At 38.6% G+C, this 21589-nt stretch overlaps 1 long non-coding RNA gene across 5 annotated transcripts in view; it reads left to right on the top strand.

Annotated features, from left to right (window-relative positions):
- LOC102159998 (uncharacterized) overlaps positions 1–21589 on the top strand; it is a 749988-nt gene that overhangs the window by 514121 nt on the left and 214278 nt on the right. The window lies entirely within an intron of this gene.

The raw sequence follows: 21589 nt of genomic DNA, 5'->3' as shown, positions 1-21589 counted from the left end.
ATATTCATGACAGTTATAATGAGCATTCAGGCATAAAGTCAAGGCACATCTCAAAATAGATAAAGACTTTTCTCCAAAGGTAGCATCACTTTATTTTTTTTTAAATTACTCAATGAATTTACTACATTTAGACTATTACAATGATCATCACAATCCAATTTTATAGGATTTCCATCCCACAACCCCAGCACATCCCCCCACCACCTGAACTGTCTCTTTTGGAAACCATAAGTTTTTCAAAGTCTGTGAGAAAGTATCTGTTCTGCAGAGAAGTTCATTGTGTCCTTTTTTCAGATTCCACATGTCAGTGATAGCATTTGATGTTGGTGTCTCATTGTCTGACTGGTTCACTTAGCATGATAATTTCAGGTCCATCCATATTGCTAAAAATTCTGGTATTTTGTTCCTTTTAATGGCTGAGTAATATTTTCCTGTGTATATGTACCATATCTTCTTGACCCACTCCTCTGTTGATGGACATTTATGTTGTTTCCACATCTCGGCTATTGAAAATAGTGCTGTAGGAGCTCTATTCACAAAAGCCAATACATGGAAAAAACCCAAATATCCATTGACAGATGATTGGATTAGGAAGACGTGGTAGATATACACAATGAAATACTACTGAGCCATAAAAAAGAACAAAATAATGACATTTGCAGCAACATGGATGGAACTAGAGACTCTCATCCTAAGTGAAATAAGTCAGAAAGAGTAAGACAAATACCATATGATATCACTTATATCTGGAATCTAATAAATGGCACAAATGAACCTTTCCACAGAAAAGAAAATCATGGACTTGAAGAATAGACTTGTGGTTGCCAAGGGGTAGGGGAGGGAATGGGGTGGTTGGGGAGCTTGGGGTTAATAGATGCAAACTATTGCCTTTGGAATGGATTAGCAATGAGATCCTGCTGTGTAGCACTGGGAACTATGTCTAGTCACTTGTGATGGAGCATGATAATGTGCAAAAATAGAATGTGTACATGTATGTGTAACTGGGTCATTATGCTGTACAGTAGAAAAAAATTTGTGTTGGGGAAATAACTATTTTTAAAAATAATATAAAATGCTGCTGCAATGAACAATGGAGTACATGTGTCTTTTCGAGTCATGGTTTTCTCTGGATAGATGCCCAGGAGTGGGATTGATGGATCAAATGGGAGTTCTATTTTGAGTTTGCTGATGAATCTCCATACTGTTTTCCACAGTGGTTGCACAAAGTTGCAATCCCATCAACAGTGTAATAGGGTTCCTTTTTCTCAAGCACTTACTGTTTGTAGACTTTTTGATGATGGCCATTCTGGCTGGTGTAAGTTGGTACCTCATAGTGGTTTTGATTTGCATTTTTCTAATAATGACTGATATTGAACATCTTTTCATGTGTTTTTGGCCATTCCAATGTTTTCTTTGGAGAATATGTTTAGATCTTCTGCCCATTTTTTGATGGGGTTGTTTGTTTTTTGGTATGGAGCTGCAGAAGGTGTTTATAAATTTTGGAGATGAATCCCTTGTCAGTTGATTCATTTGCAAAGATTTTCTCCCATTCTGTGGGTTGTCTTTTTGTTTTGTTTAGGGTTTACTTTGATGTGCAGAAACTTTCCAGTTTAATTAGGGTCCCATTTGTTTATTTTTGTTTTTACTGTGATTACACTAAGAGGTGGATCTGAGAAGATGTTGCTATCCTATCATTTATGTCAGAGAGTGTTCAGCCTATGTTTTCCCCTAAGAGTTTTATAGTAACTGGTCTTCTATTAAAGTCTTTAATCCATTTTGAGTTTATTTTTGTGTAAAAAAAATAGGGAGTGTTCTCATTTCATTCTTTTCCATGTGGCCATCCAGTTATCCCAGCACCACTTATTGAACAAGCTGTCTTTTCTCCATTGTAAATTCTTGCATTCTTTGTCAAAGATTAGTTGACTGTAGGTGCGGGGGTTTAATTCTGGGCTTTCTTTCCTGTTCCACTGATCTATATTTATATCTGTGTGCCAGTACCATACAGTTTTGAGGACTGTTGCATTGTAGTATAGTCTGAAGTCAGAGAGCCTGATTTCTCCAGCTCTGTTTTTCTTTTTCAGGATATCTTTGGCTATTCTGGGTCTTTTGTGTTTCCAAACAAACTTGAAAATTTTGTTCAAGTTCTGTGAAAAATGTCTTTGGTAATTTGATAGGGATTGCATTGAATCTGTAGATTGCCTTGGGTAGTATAGTCATTTTGATACTGTGCAAAGAGCATGGTATACCTTTCCATCTATTTGTGTCATCTTTGATTTCTTTCATCAGTGTCTTATAGTTTTGAGAGTACAGGTCTTTTGTCTCTTTAGGTAGGTTTACTCCTAGGTATTTTATTCATTTGGATGCAACAGCAAATGGGATTGCTTCCCTAATTTCTATTTCTGATCTTTCATTGTTAGTATATAGAAATGCCATCGATTTCTGTGTATTAATTTTGTATCCTGCAACTTTGCCAAATTCATGGATGAGCCCTAACAGTTTTCTGGTAGAGTCTTTCAGATTCTCTAGGTATAGTATCATGTCATCTGCAAATAGGGATAGTTTTACTTCTTCCTTTCCAATTTGGATTCTTTTTATTTCTTTTACTTCTCTGCTTGCTGTGGCTAAGATTTCCAAAACTATGTTGAATAGTAGTGGCGAGAGTGGACATCCTTGTCTTGTTTCAGATCTCAGCGGGAATTCTTTCAACTTTTCACCATTGAGAATGATGTTAGCTCTGGCTTTGTCATATACGGCTTTTATGTTGTTGAGGTAGTTTCCCTCTTTGCCCACTTTCTGAAGGATTTTTATCAGAAATGGGTGTTGGATTTGGTCAAAAGTTTTTCTTCGTCTATTGAGAGGATCACATGGTTTTTATTTTTCAGTTTGTTAATGTGGTGTATCACACTGATTTATTTGTAGGTGTTGAAAAATCCTTGCATCCCTTGGATAGATCCCACTTGACCATGATGTACAATCCTTTTAATGTATTGTTGGATGTGGTGTGCTAGTATTTTGTTGAGGATTTTGCATCTATGTTCATCAGTGAAATTGGCCTGTAATTTTCTTTTTTTGTGTTATTTTGTCTGGTTTTGGTAGCAGGGTGATGGTGGCCTCATAGAATGTGTTTGGATGTATCCCTGCCTCTGTGATTTTTTTTGGAATAGTTTGAGAAGGGTAGGTGTTAGCTCTTCTCTAAATGTTTGAGAGTATTCGCCTGTGAAGCCATCTGATCCTGGACTTTTGTTTGTTGGAAGTTTTTAAATCACAGTTTCAATTTCAGAACGTGGGTTTGGTTCGTTCATCTTTTCTATTTCATCTTGGTTTAGTCTTGGAAGATTGTACTTTTCTAAGAATTTGTCCACTTCTTCTGGGTTTTCCATTTTATTGGCGTATAATTGCATATAGTAGTCCCTTATGACCCTTTGTATTTCTGTGATGTGCGTTGTTACTTCTCCTTTTCCATTTCTAATTTTATTGATTTGAGTCCTCTCTCTTTTTTTTATTGATAGGGCTGGGTAAGGGTTTATCAATTTTGTTGATCTTTTCAAACAACCAGCTTTTCATTTCCTTGATCTTTTCTATGGTTTTCTTCATTTCTATTTCATTGATTTCTGCTCTGATCTTTATGATTTCTTTCTTTCTACTAATTTCAGGTCTTGTCTGTTCTTCTCTCTTGAGCTGCTTTAGATGTAAAGTTAGGTTCTTTATTTGAGCTTTTTATTGTTTTCTGAAGTGGGCTTGTATTGCTATAAACTTTCCTCTTAGAACAACTTTTGCTGCATCCCATGGGTTTTAGAGTGTCGCATCTTTGTTGTCATTTGCTTCTAGGTATTTTTTAATTTCCTCTTTGATTTCTTCAGTGATCCATTGGTTGTTTCATAGCATGTTGTTGAGTCTCCGCGTGTTTGTGTTTTTTGCAGTTTTCTTCTTGTTGTTGATTTCCAGGCATATAACGTTGTGGTCGGAAAAGATGCTTGATATGATTTCAATTTTCTTAAAGTTACTGAGGTTGGATTTGTAGCCCAGGATGTGATCAGTCTTAGAGAATGTTCCATGTACACTTCAGAAGAATGTGTATTCTGTTGCTTTTGGATGGAATGTCCTGTAAATATCTATTGAGTCCCTCTGGTCTAATGCTTCATTCAGGGCCTGTGTTTCCTTATTGATTCTCTGTCTGGATGGTCTATCCATTGGTATAAGTGGGGTGTTAAAGTCCCTCATTGTTATTGTGTTATTGTTTATTTCTCCTTTTAAGAGTGTTAGCAGTTGGTGATCCTATATTGGGTTCATAGATATTTAAAATTGTTATATATTCTTCTTGGATGGATCGTTTGATCATTAGGTAGTGACCTTACTTTTCCCTTAAAATATTCTTCATTTTAATGTCTATTTTGTCTGATATGAGTATTTCTATTCCAGCTGTATTTTGATTCCCATTTGCATGGAATATTTTCTTCCATGCTCTCACTTTCAATTTGTATGTGTCCCTAGAAGTGAAGTGGGTCTCTTGAAGACAGCATATATATGGGGTCTTGTTTTTGTATCCATTCAGCCAGTCTATGCCTTTTGGTTGGGGCATTTAGTCCATTAACATTTAAGGTAATTATGGATATGTATGTTCTTATTGCCATTTTATTAATGGCTTTGGATTCTCTTTTGTTGCTCTTTTTCCTACCCTTCTTCTCTTGTTCTCACCTCTTCTGTTTTAATGAGTGTCTTTAGTGTTGTTTTTGAGTTGATTTTTCTTATTAGTTTGTGTATCAATTGTAGATGTTTGGTTTGCAGTTATTCTGAAGTTTTGATATGAGTCTATATATATAAGTGATTTTTTAAGTTGTTGGTCTCTTAATTGCAAGTGCGTCTCCTGCATTTGTACCCTCCTCTTCTCATGATTTCTGATTTTGGTGAGATAATTGTGCATGGATGATTTTATATCTTTACTGTATATATGCCTTCTCTGGTGAGCCTGTCATTTGTGGTATTTTTGTTTCTGGTTGTGGCCTTTTCTTTTCTGTCTGGAGAAGTCCCTTTAGTATTTGTTGTAAAGCTGTTTTGGTGTTGCTGAATTCTCTTAGCTTTTGCTTCTCTGTGAAGCTTTTGATTTCTCCTTCAAATCTGAATGCGAGCCTTGCTGGGTAAAGTAATCTTGGTTGGAGTTTTTTTCCTTTTATCACGTTAAGTGTATCATGTCACCCCCTTTTGGCCAGTTTGATTAACATGTGTCTCAGGGTATTCCTCCTTGGGTTTATTTTGTATGGTACTCTTTGTGCTTCCTGGATTTGACTGAGTGCTTCCTTTCCCATGTTAGGAAAGTTTTCAGCTATTATCTCTTGGAATAATTTTTCTGTCCCCTTCTCTCTCTCTTCTCCTTCTGGTACCCCTATAATACAGCTGTTGTTGCATTTCATGTTGTCCCAGAGTTCTCTTATTCTCTCGTCATTTGTTTTCAATGTTTTCTGTTTTTTCTCTTTTCTGTTCCAAATCCACAATTTCCACTAATCTGTCCTCCACCTTGCTTATTTGTTCTTCTGCCTCCTGTATTGGCTGCTTCTAATGATTTTTTATTTCAGTTATTATATTTTGCATCTCTTCTTGTTTAAATTTTATATCTTGTATCTCTTTGCTCAGTGTTTCCCTGTAAATTATCCATCTTTGCCTCCAGTTTATTTCCAATGTCTTGCATCATCTTCAGTATCAACAATCTAAAGTCTTTTTCCTGGAGGCTGAGAATCTCCTCATCACTTAGCTGTTTTTCTGGGGTTTTTCCTTTCTCCCTCATCTGAGTTATAGTTCTCTGTCTTTTCATTTTTATAGGTTTTTGGTGTGGTGACCTTTTTAGTGATAATAGGGTTGTAGCCTCTTTTACTTATGGTCTCTGCTCCCTTGTGGCTGAAGTTGGTATAGGGGCTTGCTCTCTGCTTCCTGATGGGAGGGACTGATGCCTACCCACTGGTTGGTAGAGCTGATGCCTATCCCTCTAGTGGGTGAGGCTTTGTCTCTGGGTGAGATAAGTGGTGGCTCTGTGCCTAGGGGCTCTTTAGGCAGCCTGTTTGCTGATGGATGAGGCTGTGATCCCACCTGGATTGTTGTTTGGCCTGGGGCTTCTCAGCTGACTGACAGGTGGGGCCAGATTTTCCAAAAATGGCCACCTACAAAGAAAGGCATGCTGATGAATATTCCCAAGAGCTTTGCTTCCAATGTCCTTCCCCCACAACAGGCCACATTCACGCCTGCTTTCCCAGGCAGTCCTCCAAAAACTGCAGTCAGGTTTGACCCTGATTCCTATGGAGACTTTGCTTTGCCCTGGGACAATTTGGTTGTAAATTTTATTGCTTTGCTCAGTTCATGTGAAAGTCTGTCTGTGCCTTTTAAGAATGGGGTCTCCATTTCACCCAGTTCCATGTAGCTCCTGCATAGAAGCTCCACTGGCCTTCAATGCCAGATGCTCCAGGGGCTCTTTCTCCAAGTGCCAGACACCCACATGTGGGAGTTTGATGTGGGGCTCAGAACTCTCACTCCTGTAGGTGAGTCTCAGTGAAAGAGTTACTTTTCAGTCTGTGGGGCTTCCCACCCGTGAGGTATGGGGTTGCTTATATCATGTAATCACCCCTCCTACCCCTTGATGTGGCCTCCCCTTTGTCTTCTGAGTTAGGATATCTTTTTGAAAGTTTCTGATCCATTTGGTTGAAGGTTGCTCAGCATTTGATTGTAAATTTTATTGTTTTTAGGAGAGAAGTTAAGTTCCAGTCCTTCCATTCCACCATCTTAATCCCATCTCCTACCATCACTTTAAAAACAAAAATTTCTGGGAATTCCTGTTGTGACTCAAAAAGTTAGAAACCCAAAAAAAAAAAAAAAAAAAGTTAGAAACCCAGCTAGTATCCGTGAGGATCTGGGTTCCACCCCTGGCCTCGCTCAGTGGGTTAAGGATCTGGCTTTGCTGTGAGCCATGGTGTAGGTCACAGACAAGCCTTGGATCTCACGTTGCTCTGGCTGTAGTGTAGGCTGGCAACTGCAGCTCTGATTTGACCCCTCTCGGGTACTTCTATATGCTGTAGGTGCAGCCCTGAAAAGCAAAAATTAAAAAAAAAAAAAAAAAAAAAAAAAAAAAAACACCAAAATTTCCAGAGTTCCCTGATGTAAGTTTAGTAGGTTAAGGAGCTGGCATTATCACTACTGTGCCTGAGGGTGTGGCTAATAATATAAAAGAAAATTTCCAACATGGTAAAGAAAGAAAAATTGTGAATAGTCTTATATCTATAAAACAAGTTGATTTGCTAGTTAAAACCTACTAATGACTGCTATATCTCCGCTATGAGTAGTAAAATCCAAAAATGGACAGTAAGCTACACTAATCCATATGCTAATGAATTAGAGACTTTAGGCTGAATTCCTGCTTAATATAGATACACATAGTTACATGTAGAAATATTTATTGATGATATACTATGATAGTGAAGGGATACAAGTATCTGTATAAAAATATGGTCATTTCTTACATCATAGCATTAAAAAAATTAACTCCAAAAGATAAAAAATAATTAAATAAATAAATAAAAATAAAAAATAAAAATTTAACTTACAATAGATCACAGACCTCAAGGTAAAACTTAACTATAAAACTTCTAAAGAGGAGTTCCCGTCGTGTCACAGTGGTTAATGAATCCGACTATGAACCATGAGGTTGCAGGTTTGATCCCTGGCCTTGCTCAGTGGGTTAAAGATCCGGCATTGCCATGAGCTGTGGTGTAGGTCGCAGACACTGCTCAGATCCTGTGTTGCTATGTCTCTGGCGTAGGCTGGTGACTACAGCTCCGATTTAACCCCTAGCCTGGGAACCTCCATATGCTGCGGGAGCGGCCCAGAAATGGCAAAAAGACAGGAAAAAAAAAAAAACTTCTAAAGAAAAAAAACACCCTAAGAATAAAAATCTTTATACCCCTGGGATGGGCAAAGATTTTTAGACAGAACACAGAAACCCAGAAAGTACAAACCATAAATTTTTAAAAATCATAAATATTATTTTATCAAATTAAAAACATTTGATATTTGAAAGACATCACTTGAAACTGAAAGGCAAACCACAAAATGGAAGAAAGTATTTCTAACATGTAGTTCTGACACAGGACTTCATATAGAATTCATAAACACATATCACAACTCAATAATAAGACAAAGAACCTACGTAATAAATGAGAAAAAGATTTGAAAATACAGATCAGAAAAGAACACACGATAGCAGATAAGTCTATGAAAATGTGTTCAACATGTTGTCATGAAGGAAACAAAAACTAAAATCATCATGAGGTCCTAGTACCTAGCCATTGAAATATCTGAAATTAATAGGATTGATAAGATCCGATGTTAGTGAGAATATGGAGTAATTGGAATTTTCAGACTGTTTTGTTGGGAATATAAAATGATAAAATCAAATTGGATAAATGTTTAGGAGCTTCTTATAATGGTAGACATATAGCTACTACAAAACTCCTAGGTATTTGTCCAGGAGAAATTAAAAATATATATATATATATAAGTATATATATATAGCCACACAAAAGCTTATACAGATGTTTATAGCAACATTTTTCATGATGCAAAAATACTGGAGGGGGGTGGTTCCCCAAACATCCATCAGATGAATACATACCTGTATGCATATGCCCATACCAAGAAATACTACCCACCAATAAAAAAATTGAACTACTGTTTTTTGTTTTTTGGGATTTTTTTTTGTCTTTTATTTTTTTAGGATCATGGCATACGGAGGTTTCCAGGCTAGGAGTCTAATTGGAGCTGCAGCTGCTGGCCTACACCACAGCCACAGCAACCCCAGATCTGAGCTGTATCTGCAACCTATACCACAGCTCATGACAATGCTGGATCCTTAACCCACTGATCAAGGCCTGCGTCCTTATGGATACTAGTCATGTTCGTTAACCACTGAACCATGATGCGAACTCCCCAAACTACTGATTGATACAACAAAATAGATGAATCTCAAAATTATTATGGTGACTGAAAGAAATAAGTATATTCTTTATTTTTCCATCTGTATAAAATTTAGAAAATGCATACTTTATGATGTTGGAAAATCGGCCAGTGGTTGCCTGGTGACAAAAGTAGCGGGTAGAATGGATTTTTAAAGGAGCGAGAGGATATTTTGACAGAGGGGATAATAAAAATATTCTATATCTCAATTGTGATATTTCTTAGGTGTACATAGATATCAAAGCTCAAGTAATAACTACATGTAGGTGCTTTATTATAAATAAATTATATTGCAGAAAAATTATTTATTTTGAGAGTCATGTACCTGTTTTGGAGAGAAGTCACCAAGAATTGAGAGAAAAACACACTAGAGTTGGAGTAAGGGGTAGGAGCCAAGCTTTAGAGCTAGCTGATACATATCAGGGAGGAAGACACTCAAGGAAAAGATACACTGGATTCTAATTGTAAGAGACTTAGCTGCTCTGACTCTGCTGTCTTCAAAGGTTCTAGTGTCCATGATAGAAGATGTTATCTGATCAAGTTAAAGCCTCTGATCCAAGTTTTCCTTAACTTTTCCCCATGCCCCCCAACCCCAGTAAAGCTAAGAGTTCTGTGAACCATGCCAGGTAAATTATAAGGTATTGTCTGTTAACCTAATGTCTCAAGTAATGATGTCTGAAAGTTGTTGAATGCCCTCTCTCATCTCTACCTCCATCCCATTTAGGACCTTTGAATTTCCACAGGGTGCTCTCATACTCAGTAGTGGAACCTACAGCAAGAACTCTCTCTCTAAAGGTGTAATGTGTGGGGCATTGTGGGTGGAGAAGGGCAGGATTGATCTTGGTCTGTGAAGCTTTTGGCTCAGCTCCTGAAACCATGAGATGCTCTTCCCCCTAACTCTAAGCTCAGCCCCGCCAAGTCATAAAAGAATACAGACCTGAGTTTTAGTGAAAGGAAAGTCTTTTGTAGAATAGATAAGTTTCCACCTTTAAAAACTTTTTATGGCACCGGAGTAGGAATCCCACTCACACAAAATCAGTGTGTCTTAGAAAAATGGCTCTTTTCCGGACAACTTCTGAGTTCTCCCTCTGTTGCCTGGACTGTGAGGTCCAACGGAGGACTCAGGTGCAAAAATGGGGTATACATGCCCTGTGTGACCTCCCCAGAACCCTGACCTAGTTGATTTAACTACTTGCTTGTCTGTAAAAGGATCCTACTAGGATCAAAGGGCATATGTATATTTTAAAGCAGGCGTGTTATTTTGAGTGGGCGGCTCTTTAACTTCTTTCCTGTGGGAAATGTTAACATCTTAAGCAATCAAAAATTATATAGCATGTATAGTAATTGTTTCACAAACTAATAATGTCCCCCCTCCTCTGCTGTTTCCTCCCCTCACCATGGGCCATAGTGATCTGAGCTGTATGCTCTAAAAGCTGTGTTGAAGTTCTTACCCCTAATATCTGGGAACGTGACCTTATTCGAAACTAGGATCTTTGCAGATATAATTAGTTAAGTATCTAGGGATGAAGTCATCCTGGGTTTAGAGTGAGCCCTAAATTGAATGATTGGTATCTTTATAAGAGGAGACACAGAAAAAGAGCCACACAAAGAGAGAGAGGCAGAGATGGGAGTGATGCAGATATGGGCCTAAAAAAGGGCCAAGGATTTCTGGGAGATAGCAGCAACTCGGAAGAAGCAAGGAAAGTTTCTCCCCGAGAGTTCAGAGAGAATGTTGCTCTGGTTTGGGGCATCTGGTCACCAGGACTGTGAAAGAATAGATACTTATTGTTTATATCCACCCGGTCTGTTGTGGTTTATTATGGTAGCCCCAGGAAACTAATACATGGGCCAATCCTGTAAACCCACCCGTATCACCAACAATATTTTGCTTAAACCATGCCCCAAAGATATGTCAGAGAAACAAGACACTGACATTAGAGTCAGTGTTTTTCATAAGTCCCATTTAAGGTCAAAGCAAAAGTCTACTAAATGGCATGCAGAGGAAAGACCAGAGCTGGTAGGATTACCAATAGCTACAACTCTTTTAGAAAAGGATCTGGAATTTCCTTGTAAAGCTGAAGATGTGCTCAGCCTTTGACTGATAATGACTGCTGCAATGGAGAGGAATGGTTGTACTTGAGGACAAGTGTGGAAACTTAAAAAACATCATTATTCCTAATAGCCTCAAACTGGAAAATATCCAAATGTCCATCAACAGGATAATGACAAGTGAAAAGCACTGTATTCTTACAAATGGCATGTTATTCTGCAGTGCATATTCATGAACTACAGTTACATTCAAAAAACTAAATGATTTTTTCAAAAATTATGTTAAACCAAAAAAAAAAAAGCCAGACAAAAATAAAGTATACCTAGTATAATTCCATCTATAGAAAATCCTGAAAGTAATCCTCAAAACTAAATTGTATTATTTGGAGAGGCATCTCTAGGTAGTAAAAGCAGAGCAAGAAAGTGATGACAATAAAATTTAAGACAGAGGGAAAGTAAGTGGTTATGATGGGGAAGAAATATACCAGGGTGGAGGGGGACATATAAACATATCAGTGGCATTTCTTTTTATTGAGCTGTGTGGTGGTTTTGTAGATATTTATTTTTCTTTTCTACACCTTCTATACCTTTAGCCATTTTACTCCTTATACATATAAAATATTTTACATATTCTCAAAAAAAGTTTTTGAAAAGGGTTAAGGATAAAAAAGAAAAGAATCCATAGATGGATGCTTTAGAGGCATAAAATGTTCTAATTCACCCTGAAGAAATCTGTTTGTTTTCATATGGTTCTTTCACATTATCTTTCTTACTCTGATTTCTCATCTGTCAGCTAAAGTCTCAGTCAAGGCATTTTCTTCTAAAACCTAAGATTCTGGGAAAGAAGGGGAATATGAAAAAACTCAACAAATCTTAACAGTTGCCTGGATGTCAGTCTTGTGGGGAATGGTGTATTTAGCTTTGCCACAGACTTGCTCCCTAGTGACTGCCAAGTGAGACTGGTTGGAGATGAGCATAGTGTGTAAGAGGCAGGCCAGCTATCATGCCACACTTTGCCATTTCCAAGGGCTTTCCACATGGTCTCCATTGAGCTTCACCCAAACCCTTTGAGAAGATCTTACTGCTTCTCTTTTACCTGAGAGATTGTTAAGCTGCAGAGATGTTAAAAGACTTGTCCAAAGTCTCAAGTTCAGGAAATACCAGGGCTGGGATTGGAAACTAGGTTTCTTCCATTCTAATGTAATGACTTTTAATGGGGTTCTGCAGCAGATGTACCAACAGGAACATACGCGTGCATGTGCCTGAGACTTGATGGTACTGAACTGATTTGATGCAGACATCTCAAACTCAGGCTGTAGAGATGAAAAAGCCAGCAGGCTCCACGGGGCTGTGCAGAAGATAGACAGGGTTTAAGCTAATCACCTTGCATCTGGGGACTTTCATCTTTTTGAGACCTGTCCTCATGGCACAGATAAAAGGCAAAATTAATATTCCTTGTGGTGGTCGGTACTCTTAGCAAAGTCCTCTGTTTACCTTCCATGTGGTTGATACTCTATTCCTCCTAAATGCTTACAGCCTCCCTGCCAAGCCCCAGTTCTTTACAAACTCAAGGTGGTGAATTACTTGGTAAAGCATTTCAGATAAACAGACATAGTCAGATCTCTGTTTGGACTTCATACTGGAGGAAGTGTGCACACCCTGTTTCATATTGCTGTCTTTGATGCCAACAAATCGACCATTTGTGATACAGCTTCTGCCAAGAAATCCCCCAGGCCCTTGTGTAGTTTCAGCAGAGGATATATGAAAAGACTGAACAAATATCAGTGTTTTATCCTCATTCCTGTCCTCAAAGCTTCTGCAAACTTAAGCAAGCTATGTTTCATGATATCCTCAGCACAGCATGGAAGTCTACCTAAACCATTCTTGGCACTGATACTTTCAGTTTAGCCGTTAAGGGGTAAATATTTGCATCTCTTAAATGCATTGATAAAGTAACAGGAATAAAATAGAAGCTAATGTGAAACCCAAACTAAGGTCTCAGAGAGCATCAAGAGGGATGGATGGATTTCTCTTATGTTTCACAGTTGATTCTCCCTTACACACTATACATAGCCTAAAACACAGGCCAGTGAGTTACTAATTGTGTAGAATGGTAAAGCTTTGTGAAAACCATTAGAATTTGGGTGACAGAGATAAGGCAACGATGGCAATGTAAAGCAAAAGCACATGGTGGCAAAGGTGGTTTATTATCTACTGAGCTGCCTGCGATGGTTTATCTGGGCATAATTCACTCCCTACTCTAACAAGGGTCTGGCCGCCTGGTGGATAAGTCAAAACTGCTTTCAGGTCACTTCCTTCTCTCCCCAGCCTTCCCTGAGAGTTATCTCCATAGTACAATTACTCACACCCTCATCATCTAAGATCATCTTTCCGATACCACCATGCTTCCATCTAAAATGAAGTACAAGAAGAGAATGAGTTTGGAATCTTAGTATAAACCTTTTGAAGAATTAGGAAGACCTAGAGTTAGAGTTTATCTTTTAAATGAGAAAAGCACATGTACCGCATAATATATAAAAAGAAGGCAATTAGTTCCTTTTAAGAATCTGGTGGAGGGAGTTCCCATCGTGGCGCAGTGGTTAACGAATCCGACTAGGAACCATGAGGTTGCGGGTTCGGTCCCTGCCCTTGCTCAGTGGGTTAACGATCCGGCGTTGCTGTGAGCTCTGGTGTAGGTTGCAGACGCGGCTCAGATTCCGCGTTGCTGTGGCTCTGGTGTAGGCCAGTGGCTACAGCTCTGATTCGACCCCTAGCCTGGGAACCTCCATATGCCGCCGGAGCGGCCCAAAGAAATAGCAAAAAGACAAAAAAAAAAAAAAAAAAAAAAAAAAAAGAATCTGGTGGAGTTTCAGGAAGACCTGTGGAGAGAATGACTGTCACCTTGAGCTAGAATCCAGCATGCCTGAGACATGTGACTCTGGTAGAGTAACATTCACATTCCTTTCTCGGTGTTTTGATTGTACATCTACCAGCAAATGAAGTTGCATCTGATATGAAAATATCCAAGGAAATAAAGAGAAGCAAATCAATATGGATTCTTAGGCTTAAATCTGCAGCAAAAAGAATTTAGCTGTTTTCAGATTTGAAGGAAACTTGGAATTGCTGGGAAGACTTGGAACTGATAAACCTCAATTTCCAAATCCGTAAAGTGGAGATAACTGTTTTTTATTCACTGGGTTGCAGTGAAGCATTAATGAGATCATATAATGCACTTAACCAAAATAAATACATGCATACATGCATACATGCATACATACATACATACATACATACATACATACATAGAGTACTTAAGAAGAAGTTGAGTATTTAATAATTGCTTAATAAAAATAACAATTAATGACCATATTCACATTATTTCCCAGAAATATTTATTTGCATGTGAAATTTCAGGTTTTCAGAGTGAATAATAGGAAAACTGCTACAGACTAGAATATTGTGTTGCAACCTACAAATCAAATTTTCTTCTAATATGTAATTTGCTGCTCACAATTAGCTGTTTCTATATTTTCCTATTTCTGAGGAGGACACCAAGGCCAATCTCTCTGGAAGTTCATAAACAAAATGCAAAGCCGGAACATTGCCCTGAACTTCTTTTATTGTGCAGAATCTATTGTGCCAAAGACTTTATCAGATACACATAAAATTAATTTCACCTATTTTAAACTAATATTCTCTAAACTATGATTTTATAATTTTGATCATGACAAAATGTTCTTTGAATTATATTCTGACTACTCTGTCTGAGAAGTGCCCTATTCAAAGAAAGCTCTTTTATTTTCCTTTTGTGCTCCTTCCTTTTAAAAATACACATATCAGAAGTACAGGAACATGTCATTTATTCAAAGGCACCTCATGGGATTTTAATCAGCTGTTATCCCAGGGACAGAGACCTTTTTCCAATCAGATTAAATATAGGTGCAAAGAATTTAGTGGCTTTTTTCCCCTCATTTTCAACAAAAGCTTTGTCCAATTAACTATGAAATAGGTTAATGGTAATTTATTACAGAAAAACTCTGTTATATCTGTGAAGTTTTGCTCTTTTCATGGGAATTGTGTGGTGATTAAAACGATTTAATAGTTTCTTAAAATAGTAGGTGACACCTCTTCTAGGTAAGGCAGTAAGCTAGCGTTTGCTGACTCTCCATCCTGTTGGAATCATCCGGAGCTTTCAGAAATGATTCATGCCTGAGCCTCACCCCTCAGAGATGCCAGTTTAATTGGTCCACCGTGGGGCCTTAACACTGCTATGATTAAAGGCTCTCCGTGTGTTTCAAGTCTGCAGCCAAGACTGAGAATTACTGAGACATCTCTGTGGTAGATGAATATAAAACACACATGGTTTACCCTCCCCTCAAGGAGCTTCAGATTCTACTAAGGAAAATATGCTTTTAAAATTCATTGAGGAGTTCCTGCTGTGACACAGTGGGATCAGTGACATCTCTGGAGTGCTAGGATGTGGGTTCGATCCCTCGCCTGGCACAGTGGGTTATGAATCCGGAGTTGCCACAGCTGTGGTGTGAGTTGCAGCTGTGGCTTGGATCTGACCCCTGGCCCAGGAACTCCAGACGCTGCAGAGTGGCCAAAAGAAAAAATTAAAAGTAAAATAAAATTCACTGACATGCTTTAAAAAGTATTTAAATGACACAATTGATCCCTGATAAATCCCACATTCCTTTTCTCTTCCTATTTATACTCTCTCACCTCTTACTCTCTAGTAAGAAAATGGTTGAAGGCCCAGCGAAAGAGACATCACAGCTTGAAATAAAAAGTAGAGAAACTGAGGACAACTTAATAACATGCTTTGTCACAGAAACCTTTAATGAAATGGAAAAGAAAAATCTTGAGAAAGGAAAGTTACTCAGCAAGTGCCTACAGAGTGTGGTAATTGTGAAATTGGAGTGTTAGAAACCAATAGTGCAGGCTTTATTTAAGGTTGTTGATACTCACTTGTTTGGTGATAAAATCGAAGTCCAGAGTTCTCCCAGGAGCTTGATTTCATCTCTGCCTTCCTCCTCAACTACACAGAGCTCTAACTCAACCCCCGTGCTGTTATTGTACCATGAGGAACCACCTTGGCCTTGTTAATAGGCTATGCCAAAAGCTGGAGCAGCCCCAGCAGAGGAAATCTGATTCCAATTTTGGGATGAAAGTACAATCCCCCCTGCCAGGTTTAAATTGAGAGCATATTATTCATTTTTAGTTAATTTCTCAGCCTGCAGAATAATTCAGCACATGTGCGCTGTGTATGTTCCCTCAGCTGCCTCCTTAGAGACCCTGACCTTGAGGGGATAGTTGTAATTGGGGGGAAAAGTCAATAAATGACAATCATAGTTAAATGCCCTATTTGTGTAAGAAAATGCATGTAATAAAAGCAAAAGAAGAACAAACACAAGAGAAGTGGATTAATACGTTTTTCTTGTCTTGGATTTAATTTTTTGCTTAATGTCAAGGTCTAAAGCACCACAGGGGCAAAGAAGTGAAATGCAAAGGTTCTCAAGACACTTGTGCTGGGAAGAAACATGATTACAGTAAGTCAGCGTGGGAGAAGCCATCCCGTTCATGGGAAAATCATACCTTCCTTCAGATTTTAACTAACTCCGTTTCTTCTGGGTAGGTTTCTTGGAGGTGTATTGGCCACCTTTGAAGGAGATCTTGTGTGCTTTCTCGTCCATACTTTTCAGGTGTATTCTTTTTTAATATTAATCATTTGTTACCATCACCTACAAGATTGTAGTGTCCATGATTCAGAAAAATATATAATGATCAAAATTCCTATGAATTCAGTTATGTCATATATATGTTATCATGTTACCATCTATTTACCTTAATATATTTATAATGTTTTACATGTTTATATGTAAATTTGTAATTAAGTGCATTTTTACGTAATTAAGGGCAATTGCATTTGCCTACATATGAAAAATATGATACATACATGTCATTTGAATGTCCTCATGTTTTGTTTTGTTTTGTTTTGTTTGCTCCTTAGGGCTGCACCCACAGCATATGGAGGTTCCCAGGCTAGGGGTCCAATTGGAGCTACAGCTATGGGATCCGAACCACTTCTGCGACCTACGTCACAGCTCATGGCAATGCTGGATCCTTAACCCACTGAGTGAGGCCAGGGATCAAACCCACAACCTCATGGTTCCTAGTTGGATTTGTTTCCGCTGAGCCACGATGGGAACTACTGAATGTCTTCATGTTTTGAAGTCCATGGTCATCCTTCCCTTTGATAGCTCAGAAAAATTCCCGGGTCCCCATCTTAGGTGTCTGCAGTGTGTGCATCCCTTCCCACTGCATTCCTGATGGTTTCCAGGAAGAGATGCTCAAGTTTCGTTTTCCCACTCTTCACCTTGCCTTCATGGCTGTAGTGCTTTTGTCTCAGTCCATCATCCCATGCATGGACTCACATTCTTCCTCTTCATTTGCCTAAGATATCCTTAATACACCAGTGTTGCACATACAACTTTCATTTAGGATTTGGGAGCAACAGAAGGGTGTGATCACATCTCAGCAAAGGAGGCAATTTACAACTGAATACAAATATCTCTGTTCAGTAATCTATCCAGCATTCCTTACCAATTATTATTGCTCCTCCCTCTCTCTCTGTCTCTTCTCAGGATCTAGCCTGGCTCCATTTTGCTGGGCTCTGTTCTCCTTTAACCAAGAATTTTTCTCATGCCTTTCACTCCTCCTTCAACAACCCTCCTCCTTCCCCACCTCAGGTTCCCCTACCAAAGCAATCAGATGTCCTGTCTTAGGTATGAGGGATGAAATGAAAATCTCTGTTATTTCATTACACAAAGAAACTTTAACCCTTTCCTTGTTACTATCTTGGGTGCTATGATTAATTTTAAAAGCCCCATTATGTGTCCTTCTTTCTGCTCTCTCAGAGAAAGCCACCCAAACACCAGTCAACTTGTAACATCTCAGTTTTTCCTCCATGCCATAAACAGGGCTGAGAATTATTTACTTGGCTGCAGCCATGCTTGGTGCACCTTCTTGAATCGAATCCCCTGCAGTGGGGTCCAGCCCAGCCTGGAAACAGATCCTCTATATATTCATAAAACTATCCATTGGGCATATGTGGCCTTTGAGACAGATCCATTTTGGTGAAAGCATTCTTTTCTCTCCACTTTATCATCAGTTGTCCTCCTTTTCCTTCTTACTTGCTTTCTGTAATAAAGAATACTTAGAAAGAAAGGGGTAAAATAAAGCTAGCAGTCAAATGTTCATTCTCCCAGAGGTGTTACATTTTAATGCACAGCACAGTCTTAAGCCATGATGGCTTAAAGCAACAGTGTCTCTGGCTGTGGGATATTAATCATCCAAAAGCCAGAGGAGACTATGTCCTTGTGTGGAAGGAGCCTTCCCAGCCCTTGGGAACCATGCTGCCTTACATGACTCCCTCCGCCATCTTCCCATTCGTTTCCCCTTACTTAATAGAGAAATTAAAATGAATGAGATGCAAGTAAAATCGTGTTTTCCTCCCCCCATTCAGGCTACTGGCTCACTCTCTCATTTATGCTTCTTTCGTTGTCCTCTAAATTGATCGTAGCACAGCTCTGAATTCCTCATTGGCACCAAACAGATTCTTCTAAGAAATCCCAGTGCCCGAATCTTATAGAGCATCGATCTATTTCCAAAAGTCAGAAATACTCATTCCTCTCCTCCTGAAAAGAGGTTAAATTGAAAAGTCACCAATCAGGATGTACACTTGCATTTTGGAATAGTGCCAAGTAAATATTCGGTGACTGGCATTATGTTGCAGTGGTTAGGATTTTGAATCAGAATTGGATCCCCTGGGTCTACATCAGTTCTGACACTAACCAGGTGACCCATGGCAGGTTATTTAATATGTCTGGCTTAGTTTCATCATATGTGAAATGGGAATAATAAGGTACCTTTCCTATGGGTTTAGTGCAGGAATGAAATGAGGCAATTCCAGTTTTAGTGCTTAAAAAAGAATATAGCAAGAAACTTAAATGTGCCTTCTCACCTCTGCTTTCACTGAGGCATCTGAGTGATAGATACAGATATCAAGGTGACTGTGAGGCTGAATTCAGAAATTACAAAAAGAAGTGCAATGAATCAGCTACACAACTCTTAAACTCCCAGCCAGTTTGAAACTATCAAATGTAAAGAGAAGAAAAAGAGACAGCCATAGCTGTTCTGAGCCCCTACAATTCCTTTTGGGGCGGGTGGTTGGGATGTATAGTCTTATACTTTAATCCGTGTTTTGTTGTTGTTGTTTTTGCTTTTTTGGGTTAGGGTTAGGATTAGGGTTAGGGTTGTTGTTTTTGGTTGTTGTTTTGTTGTTGTTGTTTTTGCTCTTTCGACCACATCCAAGGCATATGGAAGTTTGCAGGATAGGGGTCAAATTGGAGCTGCAGCTGCCGGCCTACACCACAGACATAGCAACACAGGATCTGAGCTGGGTCTGCTGTTCTTGTTTTTTTTGAACTCTGAAGTGAAAAGGGACTTCAGTAGGACCATTGTGAGTGATGGTGATGTACCTGTCTGGGGCTGAAGAACATTTTGGAACAAGACCTGACTCCCCCTCCACCCACTATGAGGACTGTGTAGACAGAGATCAGCTAGGTGCCTGGGTAGCAGAAGAAGGACCGTGCTGCTGGGTTAGGGACAGCTGCAGAGCCATTATTTGCCAGGGCAAAAGGATGCAGCAGTATTCTCCATTGACCAGAAGAGAGAAGAGAGCAAGTTACCGAGTACTAATACCGTCAGACAGAGTTGCCTGAGAGGGTTGGTGCACCCCAGCAGCTACAGCTAGCAAGGAGTATCAATGTGTTAGAGGCTGTGAAAGGAAACACCATGTGTGGTCACCAAATATAGAGAGGCCTAAAATAGTTCAAGTTTATTGCTAGAGGGCAGGTCCCTCCAAGCATCTGCATTGAGGTTCAAGAAGAATCAACAAAGTGTTCCAGAGAGAAATGCCAGTTTTTTCAACATTTGCCAGGTACAGAGAGCTGTCCAAGGGAGACATGTTTCAGCCATCTCTCACTCTCCCTTCAGCACAGCTCTGCCTCAAAGGGTCCTAAACTGGCTACAAGCTGATTGGTTGTGTTAGTCAGGGTTCTTTAGAGAAACAGAACCAATAGGATGTGTGTACATGGAGACAGATCATAGAGATATCTGTGAGATGTTTATTTTAAGGAGTTGGCTTACATGAATGTGGGACCTGGCAAGGCCAAAATCTACAGAGTTGGTTGGCAGCCTGGAGCCCCAGGGAAGAGTTGCAGTTTGAGGAGTCTGAAGGCAGTCCACAAGCAGAATTCCCTCTTGCTCAGAGGAAGTCAGTCTTTGTTTCATTAAAGCCTTCAACTGATTGGATGAGACCCATTCACATTACAGAGGACAATCTGCTTTACTTGAAATGTGCTGATTTAAATATTAATTTTATTACAATTTAAAAAGGAGAGTGAGATACCAAAAAGAACAAAACTAAGAAAGTCTTTTACTCCATAATTATTCTTACATAATATACCAGTTACAAGTGTCTTATATCTAATAAATGTTCAATAAATATTCACTATTATTATTACATATACAGATATGATAATTTAGTATAAATAGGACATAAAATCTATGCCCTTTTATATATTTCTTGATGCCAACATATAAATATAGACTCACAACCTGAAATGCATACATGTCACTGAATTGCTTGATAGGTGGAAAAGAACAAAAAAATTGTTAAAATACTTACTTTTTTAAAGTTATATTCTAATGACTGTGATTTATGTTTTAGTATTTCACATAAATACATTGCCTGGACTTTGTTCTGTGGTGGGATAAATATAAACTTTGAAATTTAAATATATTCATACTATGGCAAACACAGTTGGCTTCGTTTGTGTTTACTATTGTCTGTAGCCTGGGGGCAATGTTGACTCTTAGGTAAACAAATAATTAGCTTGCTTATTTGAATAGGAAGGTATAATTAATGAATTTGCTTACTGTTCTACTCTGCTGCAGACACATAGCCCTTTGGGTCTTTGTTCTTTCCCAGTCTCTCTCTCTCTCTTTCTCCCTCCTCTATCTCTCTATCTGCCTCTATCTCTACTCACAATATACCTTCCTACTCTGCTACTCTAGATTCCAGAAAATGTAGTTGCATCTGGTACTTAAAGTAAGGTGATGAGTCTGAGACATCAGGAATACTGATGTTCAAAGGTACATTTTTTTAGATGTTATTTTCTTGGCTGTGCAAGCAGCCCTTTAAGAGATGCTTTTAAAACTGAAGATGAAGATCAGTAAGAATAAATTTGCTGTCTGAATGTGGCAGGTTTGCATTAGGACAGAAACTGACTCAGTTACACAAATAAACCCTTTCAAATTATAGCCTTAGTGAGTCTAATTTGCCCATGGCTTTCTTGATCAATCTTTTCTCTTTCTTTTTTTTAAATTATGTATTATTTAAGAAATTTTGCACTAGATTATATGACACTTCATCTAAAATTGTTATATGGATCTTTATCTTTTGCTAAACAATTCTGCTAAA

Source organism: Sus scrofa, chromosome 15, assembly GCF_054392235.1.
Source record: "Sus scrofa isolate SSC_HxYL_T2T_F1_AM1 chromosome 15, Sscrofa_HxYL_maternal_Yorkshire_Landrace_v2.0, whole genome shotgun sequence".
Taxonomy (NCBI): domain Eukaryota; kingdom Metazoa; phylum Chordata; class Mammalia; order Artiodactyla; family Suidae; genus Sus; species Sus scrofa.
This window is presented reverse-complemented; position numbering and strand designations above follow the sequence as displayed.